The following is an 11,781-nucleotide window of genomic DNA, read 5'->3' on the forward strand; positions in this document are numbered from 1 at the left end:
CAGGGAGGGTGGTAAAGAGAGCCATCTATGATTTTCCTGTGGCTTATAGTTCAGTCTGGAGGCCAAAGCAATGGGGGCTGGGATGAGAGTGGGGTTGAAATCAGGAATTCCTCCTCTCCCAAAACAGGGGGTGCCTCTGGTGTCTCTGAACTTCCTCCAGATCTCTTCCTCCCTCCCTTCCTTCCCACCCTCAAGATTATTCTCAGGAAACAGAGATGCAGGTCAGTTGGTTTTAGTTCAAAAACAGTGTCCTTGCTAAAGCTGCTCCCTGATGGGGCCCAGGTCTGGCTGGGGCAAAAAAAAAAAGAGGGTGGGTAGAGCCTGAGACAGCAGGCTTGAAACCACTAGGCTTTCTGGCAGAGATGCAAGACTGGATTTTAGGGCCCATTGTTACAGTGGTGTGATGTCAGGCTGTATTCTCCCCTGACCTGGGCTCCTAGAAACTGGAAGCCTAAGGGATTATGGTAGATCAGGCCAACTATGTATGAACAGATTTGGGAGGGGTAAGGTCAAGAGGTGTTCACCCCATGGAATTTCATTCCACCCCCCAAAGCCTCATCTGAATTACCCTCGGGGGAGAAACAAGTTCTAGCAACAGTGCTTTTGCATCTTATCCCCTCCCTGGAAATACTTCCAAACAGCTGTGAAATCCCTTGGGAAAACTAGGAGACCGCTTCACCTGATTCAGCAGTCCCAGCCCACATCTTTTCCCTCCCCTTTCCCCCTCAATTGCTCCTAAATTCCAGTAATGAGCGCCCTCTAGTGTCTCTCACCCTGCCCCATAGTCATTAACAAGTGACAAGTCCCTTAGGATGTTTTGTAAAATAAAGAAACTATAATGATATTAATGAAAAGTATAAAGTGTATAGAGTTTTCACAAACTGTGTTCTACTTCCAGGAAATGGTCACTTTAACTTTGTAAATATTTATCTAAAATGATATTTACGAAACTTTGATATATATTATTTGATTGTATATGTATGACTGTAAATACATTTGTACCACTTGTATTCTAAAATAAAAAAGTTACTTGGAACATTTATCATTTAGCAAATGAATAGTTTGGCATTTTATGTATATAGCAGGCTTGGACAAGTAGAGAGTACCCTAAGGTTGTTCTTTGTTAAGTTTTATTCAAAGTCAATGCCCGGTCATGAGTTAGAGAAATTGTATTTTTATTTCCTGTCCCATTAAAGCAATGACATATAGGCCGTGGAACCTAGTATAGCCTGAATTTCTTGGTCCCTCACTCCAGCCCTTTAACATGCTTCACCTTAACCATGATTAATCAAGGGCCCACTTTACATATATGTTAGGGGATTAATTCAGTTCGAAAAATATTTACATGCTTCCTGTGTGTTGATCCCTGCAGTTGTACATCTACTACCACCATTAAATATCAATTACGTACAAGGTACATCTATCTATAATCTGTAGTGACATTGCCCCCTCACTCTTCCTACTTATGTAACCGGTTAACAGTGGGCCTGGCTTTGCTGCAAAGCAATAGGTGGTTTTCAAGAGCTCACATGACCTGTAGCCTCCAGAAGACATAATGTTATTGTTTGTCCTTTATTTTCCAAAGAGGACGATGACATCACGGGGTGATGTCTTGAATTGCTCGTGAATTGTATTTAAGTGAGGCAGAGCTGCATAAAATCAGCAGCCTCGCTCTTCCAGAGTCATGGGAATCCAGTGGCATGACGAAAGTCAAGATGTCTGGCGATGGCTGGGTGTGCGGTGGATACTACAGACTCCAGGCTGCAGTCTATCCATCCCACCATTTATATTTTAACTACTGTGTGTGAAGTGCTCTGCCAAGCCTGGTTAGCTCTAATGGTTTGCTAAGGGCCTGTGGCCTGTTTCACTTATTCAACATTATAGCTTCCACTCTTAACCAGTGCCAGAGCTCCTCAAAAGTTAGGGACTAGATCTCGTATCTCTTTGTATCCTCTGTACCTAGCTAGCATTGTATCCTAAACTTATGTAATGATGGCGCCCATTTCTATTGTGTTTTGAGATGGACGATGCTTTGACACAGGTCCCATTTTTAGTCCCATTTTTATAAATGAGAAAACTGAAGCTCCGAGAGGCTAAAGAGATTTGCCCAAAGCCACATGATGAGTGAAGGTGAAATGTGGGACTGGAAGTCAGGTCTTTCTACTACACCATATTGCTTTTCCATGTAGTAAGTTGTCAATAATTATCTGTTGCTATGGTGACGATGAAATGCTCTCTCATAAAAGCAGCCTGGTGGTATAGCTGATGGAGTACTGAGCCTAGAGTCAGGAGTACCTGAGTTCAAATTCAGCCTTAGACACTTGTTAGCTCTGTGACTCTGGCAAGTCACTTTGCCTTTGGTCTGCCTCAGTTTCTTCACCTGTAAAATGGGGATCCTAAGAACACCTTCCTCCCAGGGATCAAATGAGATAGTGCCTGGGCAGCTAGGTGGTACAGTGGATAGAGCAATGGGCCTAGAGTCAGGAAAACTCACCTTCATGAGTTCAAATATGGCATCAGACACTGACTAGCTGGGTGACCCTGGACAAGTCACTTAACCCTGTCTGTCTCAGTTTCCTCACCTATAAAATGACCTGTAGGAGGAAATGGCAAACCACTCCAGTATCTTTGCCAAGAAAACCCCCAGTGGGGTCAGGAAGAGTCGGGCATGACTCAACAACAACACATAGCCGGCACTTAATAAAAGCTTGTTTCTTTTCATAAAGCACCATTGATCAGAGGCAGCCCAAATCCAGCTGAATGACCAACCACCTGTCAGGTCACTGTAGCAGGGGGATTCCTTTATTGGTGTGGACAAGGTTGGAATGCATGGCCCTGAGTTTCTTGGGTCCCACCTGGCTCTGAAAGCCTATGATGGTATGATCCAGATCTGGGAGATTATCCCTACTTCAGGCTAACTTTATCAGTCAGGCATTAATCAGCAGACCGATGTATTTATAGTGATGTCTTACATCTATACTTTTTAACTTCTCCAAACCCTTTAGCAACTTTTTTTCTTGTTTTCCTAGCTAATTTTTTGGGCATGAGACCCATCTTTTCATGACGGAAGAAAAAACATCCATAAAGTGTTAGGTTTGAGCCTTTACAACCATTGGAAGTCAGAGATGGACATGGACTGTTAAAACACAAAACAGAGAATGTTAGAATTAGAAGGGATATTAGAGATCATCTAGATCTGGGAGAGAAGCCTGAGGTCGTGCTTATGACTAAAGCCAGATTCCTAAATACCAGCTATATTACCTTCTCTGATGCCCCTTTTAAAAAACAGATTTTTTATTGATATCTTTTGTTTTCCTATGGCATATGTTTCCCCTTGCATCCTTCTCCTTCCAATGGAGTCATCTATTATCACAAAAAGAAAGAAAAAAGAGCAAGTGAAACAAATTCAGCAAAACTGATCAACATATGCTGGGGAAAAAAACCTGACATTATCAGCAAATTTCCACACCTCCAGACCCAAGCTTCTGCAAAGAAGTCTGGGGAGGTGTCTTCTTCTAACTTTTCTTTGGGGGCTCCTTCCGATTGGTAGATCCTTATAGCACCTTGCATTTAATAGTCGTTCAATGCAGCTTGATGGATTGTGAGTGATAGAGGATTCACCTAAGTCAGTATGGTATTTACTTATATTCCTGTACAGTCACAAAGGGCTATTTTCTACTGACTTTCCAGTGATGCCTGTTCTCAGCTGTCACCTGCTTCTCTTCCTAGGCCAACATAGAAGTCTATGTTGTACCACTGCCCTCTTTTGGCCATTGATACTCATAAACTTCCCGGTTCAGATCTACCCGATCAATGATGAAAAGGCACTTCCTGGCCTATTACCTCCAGGAACAAATATAAATAAAGTGCTCTTTGGGGCTTTTAAAGTTTTTTTTTTTAATAATCAGCCTAGAGTTACTTACCTTCTTACCTTTCCCATCTTCTTACGCCTTCCTCCCCTCCATGTACTTACTCTATACTCCAGTGACTCTGGCCTCCTCAATGTTCCTTAAATAATAACATTCCCTCTCCCAACTCCATACTTTTCACTGGCTGTCTGCCATGACTGGAACTCTTTCCCTCCTCATCTCTGCCTCCTGGCCTCCCTTAGCTCCCAGCTAAAATTCCACTTTCTACAAGAAGCCTTTCCCAGTCTTCCTTAATCTCAGTGCCTTCCCTCTGAGAAGATCTTCAATTTATCCTGTATATATCATGTTTGTAAGTAATAATAAGTAATTATTTTCATGTTTTCTCTCGCATTAGACTATGAGCTCCCCGAGGACAGAGAATGTTTTTTGCTTTTCTTTGTATCCTCAGTGTGCTTAGCACGGTTTGTGCCACATAGGGAGCACTCAATAAACGCTTGTTGATTTTTCTTGACTTCCCCAAACTAACTGCAGAAGGCAGAGCTTGGCCAAGCTTCATGGGGAAAGTAAGAGAAATCAGTGCATGTATGTTTCAGCGGGTGCACAAACATTTAGTTTTCGTTCTTCAAAGCCCAACTCAAATACCACTTCTTTTGTGAAGCCTTTTTTTTTTTAATTAAAATGCAGCGAACATTTATTAAGTATTTACCCTGTGCAGAAAACTGTGCAATGATAGGAGAAATAACACAATTTAGCTTAGACACAGTCTCACTTCCCCTCTGGCTCCCTTTCCTAGGTCAGTTACCCAGGAGTTCTTTGTGGGGAGTGGGAATTCACTTCAATTTGACAATCATTTATTAAATAACTACTACGGGCAAGGTTGCAGTTATCTTGGAAACCAGCCATCCACCACAGATACACTGACATTTCAGATTAACTTTGTGGACAGAGCTTTGGGGGTCAGGGTGTCATAGTTTTTATTCCTGGTAATGACTTAATCAATCTATCTATAAGAATGCATTTGGTGTTTAATATGCATCTGTTCTAGGGTCTGGTAATACAAAGAACCATCTTGAACTGCCTACTGAACATCTTGAACTAGTTGTCGTGTGGTAACCTTAAATTCAGCATGTTAAAAACTGAACTAGGTACCTTTCTCTCCAAAACCTTCTCTCTTCCTAATTTCCCTATTACTGTTGAGGGCACCACCATCCTCTCGGTCACCAGGGTGTCACCCTTGACTCCTCACTTTCTTTCACACCCCTTCATAATCTATACTGTTGCCAAGTCCTCTCAAACTACCTTTGCTGTAACTCTTAGAGAGCCCCCTTCTCTCCTCTGACATTGCCACTACCCTGGTGTAGGATCTCATCACCTCATGCCTAGACTATTGGTTATCTTGCCTCTTTCAATTCTCTCTCTTATCAGCATCTATCAAAGTCATCTTTCTAATGCACAGGCCTTACCAAGTCAATCCCCTATTTAATAAACTCTTTGTTGTTGTTGCTCAGTCAAGTCTGACTCTTTATGACCCCCATTTGGGGTTTTCTTGGCAAGGATACTGGGGTAATTTGCCATTTCCTTTTCCAGTTCATTTTATTGAAGAGGAACTGAAACAAACAGGGTCACACAGCTAGTAAGTGTCTTATGCCAGATCCGAACTCATGAAGATGAGTCTTCCTGATTCCAAGCCCAGTGTTCTAACCATTGGGCCACCTGGTTGTCCTCAATAAACTCTAGTAGTTCCCAGTTACTTCAAGGATCAACTATGAAATCTTTTATTTGGCTTTTCAATTCCTTCATCACATGGTCCCCTCCTATCTTTCCAATCTTCTTACATCTTAGCCTCATGAAGTCTTGGATCCAGTGATATTGGCCTCCTTTTTCATCCATGTATGAGATACCCTGTCTTTCTACTCTATGTCCAACACACCTGGAATGCTCTTTCTCCTTATCTCTGTCTCCAAGCTTCTTTCAAATCTCAGCTAAAATGCTAACTTCAGCTAGAAGCTTTTTTCCAGTTCTCCTTAATCTTACTGTCTTCCTTCTAAAGTACTTCCTACTTATATGATAAATATCTTGTACGTTCATCCTTGTTAGTATGGTGTCTCCCCCATTAAAATGTGAGTTCTTTAAAGGCTGGGACGCTGTTTTGCCTTTCTTGGTATCCCCAGAGCTTAGCATAGTTCCTGGCCCTTTAGTAGATGCTTAATAAATACTTACTGACTTGGCATTCTCTGCCCTTGAGGAGTTTATAATCCAGGAAGGGGAAACAACACGGACAGACATAACTACAACCAGAATACATACAACCAGAATAGAGACTGGGTGCTCTCAGTGGCTTCCTTTTTCTCTATTGGATAGTAAAGGCTGAAAGCGTCCCTCCACCCCCGATCCCCAGATTCCTGAGAACACATTTCTCCTGGGAAAGAGCCTCGTGCAGATAAGTGATAAGGTTTTAGGTGCTAGCTGTAGCTCTGCAAAGATTTAAATTGGATTTTAATTGGTGGGTCCTATTTTAGTTTCTATTAATGGAATGGACAGGAATAGAATCCAATTTTCCCATTGACTTGTCACTTAGGAACCTTTCATCTTTACTCCTGATTGATCTTCGAGGGGCTGTGGTTCTTTGTACTTTGTTACTGAATTTTTCCTCATTTGGTCTACTTTGTTAGGATTCGAAGACCTGTAAACAAACACTTAAAGGAAGGGATTGCAATTTAAAGGAGCCCTGAGGCGGTGAATCCTTCTGTAAATAATACACTCCTTTTAAAGCTTGAACAATCACCGGCACTCTTTTACCTGTTTTGTAAGTTTGGCTCTGTTTTCTTAAGAGGGGGTTGGTAGAGCAGAAATACATACCTCTATTTCCTGGCATCTTGTTACTTTGAAGAACACTCAGTAGTTTAAGTTAACCAGCCCCATAAAGAACAGTCTCAGGAAAGAGTCCAGCCAGTACCAGTAGTTATTGGGAGAGCTGTTTTAAAAGAGATTTGGGAATGGTTGGCTTTGCAGTGACCGATCAATTTAGACAACCTAGAAAAAGGAAAGCTGGACAATGAGCTAAACTAAATACTATCCAACCAAACACAGCTTTCTGAAGAATCTCTCCTTTGGGGTCCATTGGAATTGGGGTCTTAGCTTTCCCCATGTCTCTAACCATATAATCACTGAGCTCCCCAACCAGAAAGGGTCTCAGTACAGGAATCCCTTCAACTAGATCCCTGATATTTAAGAAGACCTCCATCTTCCACCTGAAGCCCTCCAGCAATGGGGAATTCCTATTACTTTATGAAGTAAACCATATCACTTTTGGACAGCTCTAATCCTTAAGAACTTCTTCCTAATATTCAGTAGAAATCTTGACCCACTCCCTCCCCTTCCCATTTTCTGCTTGTTGTCACCAGTTTTTCCTACTTGGACTAGACAGAACAAATTTAATCTCAAAGAACAATCCTTCAGATATTTGAAGAGAGTTGTCATGTCTTCACCACCATCACTCCCCCTTTCTTTTCTTCTCTAAGTCAAATATAATCTGTTGTGGTATTGAGCCCCTTTACCTTCCTTACCATTTTATGTATGGCTAGGATGTTAGCTTATCAGTGTTCTTCCTAGAACATGACGCCAGAACTGAATCCAGATGTGATTTGACCTGGGTAAAGTCCAGTGGGAGGGCCATCTCTCTTATTTGGGATACTATTCCAATATTACTGGAATTACAGCCTAAAATCTCATTCACTTTTTTGGTTGCCATGTTACAGTACAACTGAACTCAAAGTCCACTAATACCCCTAGGGTAGGAGGTCTGAACCTTGTTAGTGTCATAGACCCCCTTGGCAGGAGTTATAGAGCTCTTTACTTCCCACAATAAACAACTTGTTTGGGTTCTTAATATTCAAGTGAATCTGTGGATCTCTGATACAGCTGGAATTTCAGCTGGATTTTAGCGTTCTCCTTTGCAGAGAAGACATTCTGAACATTCCCATAAAATATACACTTATAATTATATACCAAATATGCTTCAAAAGCTGACTACAGATAGCAGGTTTGGTGCTTTTGGCAATAGGTACCGCAGTGGTCAATTTGTAACTCAGCCTTTGTCAGCTGCCAGTACCAGAAATAATTGCTTTGTTGGGTTAAATCAAAATCTTCAGAACCAGAACTCCTAGCCATTGATACTGACACTGTTTTAAATAAGAGTAATGAAGCCAAGTATAGAAGTTGCTTCCTTTATCTATAAAATAAGGGTAACGATCATTGCCCTGATATCCCCATAAGGATGGAAACCAGAGCTCCGGATTGGGAGTCAGAAGACTGGGAGCTAATCTCCACTTTATTATTTATTCAGCGTGAGACTTTGGACTCTCCTTGGAGCTCACTTTCTTCATATGTAAAATTAAGAAACTGGATTTAAAAGAAATCAATTTCGCAAATGTGAGATAGGAGGAGCCATGGCCAGGCTGCATTTATCTGAGGAAGATCTGGGGGGGGTTTTGTTTGCTTGTTTTGGGTTTTTTTGAAGGATGGAGGGCAGGGCAATTGGGGTTAATTGACTTGCCCAAGGTCGAACAGCTAGTAAGTGTGTCAAGTGTCTGAGGCCAGATTTGAACTCAGGTCCTCCTGACTCCAGGGCCGGTGCTGTACTCACTGCGCCACCCAGCTGCTCCGATCTGGGGGGTCTTAATGGGCTGAAAGCTCAGTATGAGTCAAACATGTAACATAGCTAACGCAGTCTTGGGTAGCATTAGAAAACACATAATGTCCAAGTCTGGGGATGTGATAATCTAATTTTACTTTGTCCTGGTCAGACTGCATGAAGTATTATATTTGGTTATGGCTACCACATTTTTAGAAGGACCTTACTAAGATGGAGATTATTGGACTGGATTCAGGAAGACCTGAGTTTGACTCTGGACAAGTCACTTCCCTTCCCCCAGCCTACGTTTCCCCATCTATAAAACGGGGATCATAATAGCACTTACCTCACAGGGTTGTTGTGAGGATCAAATGAAATAACCTAAGTAAAATACTTAAAGGAAAATCTTAAAGGAAATATGAATGTGCTATTACTGCTCAGAGGAGGGAAATTAGGGCGTAGTACGTATGTCCGATGAAGGAACTAGAGATGTTCATCTTTAAGTAGACTTTGGGGCTACATGACTGCTTTTCTCAAGTATAGAATGATCAGACTGATCTACAAGGGCCAGACCTTTGCGTATACGTACATTTCCTACTTGGTTTCAGTCCAAAGGGTCATGTCTGTGTAGAAATGGGGGAAGCAGTTCTCTGGCCATGCCTGACCAAGGGGCTGCTGCTGCTGCTACTGGTTGATGATGGAAAGTTTTCTAATTGGCTGCAGAACTGAATGTGAATACAAAAGGGACAATCCACCCATCTTTCACTCTCTTTCCTTTGCAGTTTCTAGGAGGCAGGACCATTTTGAGCTGCCCCCAGGAGCCCAGCTGGGGGAGGTTGCATGTCCTTTTCTCTTATTCTGCTATGGTCCTTGTGAAAATATGGCACCTCTGTTTTTGCCCTTTTCTGATCTTAGGCAAACCCAGGTGGATGTGTCCAGGAGATGACCTCGTGACAAGAGCACAGGAGATCTAGAGGTCTGAGCAGTAGCAGTGAGGCCCTGGAGCAATAGTGGTCCATGGCCAAAGAAGTAGGTATCTGCACGTCGGTCTGGAAAAACAGTCACTAGAGTAGAGGAGAAGTTTTAGGGATCGTGACCCATTGTAATAGAGAGGGATGCTGATTATGAATTATAGAAATGCACTGATTCCCTGAGCTGAGAAAAAAAAAGTACATCATCCGGGGGCAATGTCATGAGGACTCCATGAAGGGAGAAAAGGACTTCCAGGGCCAGGAGTGGAGAGGTACCCCTTTGCCACAAGTGTTCTCTGTCTACACTTAGCTTCACTGCCATTGTTTAAGCCCACTGTCTCTAAATTTAAGTCAGGGGTAATGTTTGTGAATGGGGAGTGAGCATCCCCAGTTTCTTTTTTTTTTAATTTCTTTTTTATTTTTAGTTTACAACACTCAGTTCCATAAGTTTTTGAATTCCAAATTGCATCTCCAGTTTCTTTAAGGGGGTGGAGGTAGAATGTTTTGTACCAATTATTCTTTTTTAAAATACATATATTTATTTTTATTTTTAGTTTATAACACTCAGTTCCACAAATTTTTGAGTTCCAAATTTTCTCTTCCTCCCTCCCTCCTCCCCCCGCCCAAGACAACATGTAATCCAATACAGGTTCTACATATACCTTCACATTGAACTTATTTACATAATAGTCCAGTTGTAAAGAATTATAACCAATGGAATGAACCATGAGAAAGATAAAACAAAACCCAAAATAAAATAAAAAAGAAAGAGCAATTAGTTTGCCTCAATCTGCATTCAGACTCCATAATTCTTTCTCTGGATGTGCATAGCTTTTTCCATCACTAGTCTTTTGGAGCTGTCTTTGAACCTTGTATTGATGAGAAGAGTCAAGTCTATCAAAGTTAGTCCTGACACTGTGTGTCTGTAATCATGTATGTTCTCCTGCTTCTGTTCTCCTCACTCAGCATCAGTTCATATATGTTTTTCCAGGTTATAATGAAGTCTGTCTGCTCCTCATTTCTTATAGCACAATAGTATTCCATTACATTCATATACCACAATTGTTTAGCTATTCCCCAATTGATGGGCCTCCCCTTGATTTCCAATTCTTTGCCAGCACAAAAAGAGCTGCTATAAATATTCTTGTACATACTGGTCATTTCCCACTTGTGTGATCTCTTTGGGATATGGCCCTAGAAGTGGTATTGCTGGGTCAAAGGGTATGCACATTTTTATAGCCCTTTGGGCATAGTTCCAAATTGCTTTCCAGAATGGCTGGATCAGTTCACAACTACACCAACAATGTAACAATGTTTCAATTTTCCCACATCCTCTCCAGCATTTATCATTTTCCTGTTTTGTCATGTTAGCTGTACCAATTATTCTTTACCTTTCAGTAAATCCCTTTTTTCTAAAAGCTAATGGCAGTAGCTGGCTAGTTATTAAAGGGGAATCATACAGGTGGGTACACAGGAACTATAGTACTAGAAGCCCTAGCCTTAGGACCACCCTGAAAACCCTCAGGGGAGAAGTAGTCAGCCCACCTCTGGGGACTCCATGTAAGGAAAAACCTTCTAACAGAACAATCTAAAAGTGGAACATGTTGCCTTAAGAGGTAGTAAGATTTTTCTCATGGGAAGTCTTCAAGGAAGGGCTGAGTGACAACACGGGTATACTGTCAGAGGGATCCCTGTCTTTTTGGCCATGTGTGGGTTGGACTTAATGTCCTCCTATTCCCACCCTACCCCCTTACCAGAATCTCTTCCACCTTTGAGATTATGCAGTTCTGACGATATGATTTTTAAAGTCCCTACCAGTCCTATCAGAAGGACAACAAGATCACAGAGGAATAGAATCATATTTTTAGAGCTATAAGGATCCTAAAATGGTCATCTAGTTCAACACCCTGTTTTACTTATCAGGAATCTAAGGCCCAATAAGGTTAACTGGCTTGCTCAAAGTCATGTATTAGTGACTGAGATAGTGTGACAAAATCCGTGTCCTCTGACTCCAAATCCAAAAGTCTTTCCCCAGTACCACACTGTCTCTTAGAAGAGATGTGAAAGTACTTTGAAAACTAAAGGGCCATAAAATATTTCATTTATTTTTAATATATTTTATTTATATCATTAAATAACATGTATAATTTTTTAACATTCTTTTAAAAAAATTTTGAGTTCCAAATTCTCTTCTTCCTCTTGCCCCTCCCTTGAGAGGCACTACTTGAAAAGCCAAGAAATATGATATTGCTTATAGGAGTGAAGTTGTGCAAAACATATTTCCATATTAGCCATGTTGTAAAAGAAA

The sequence above is a fragment of the Trichosurus vulpecula genome, chromosome 3 (assembly GCF_011100635.1).
Source record: "Trichosurus vulpecula isolate mTriVul1 chromosome 3, mTriVul1.pri, whole genome shotgun sequence".
NCBI classification, from domain to species: Eukaryota; Metazoa; Chordata; class Mammalia; order Diprotodontia; family Phalangeridae; genus Trichosurus; species Trichosurus vulpecula.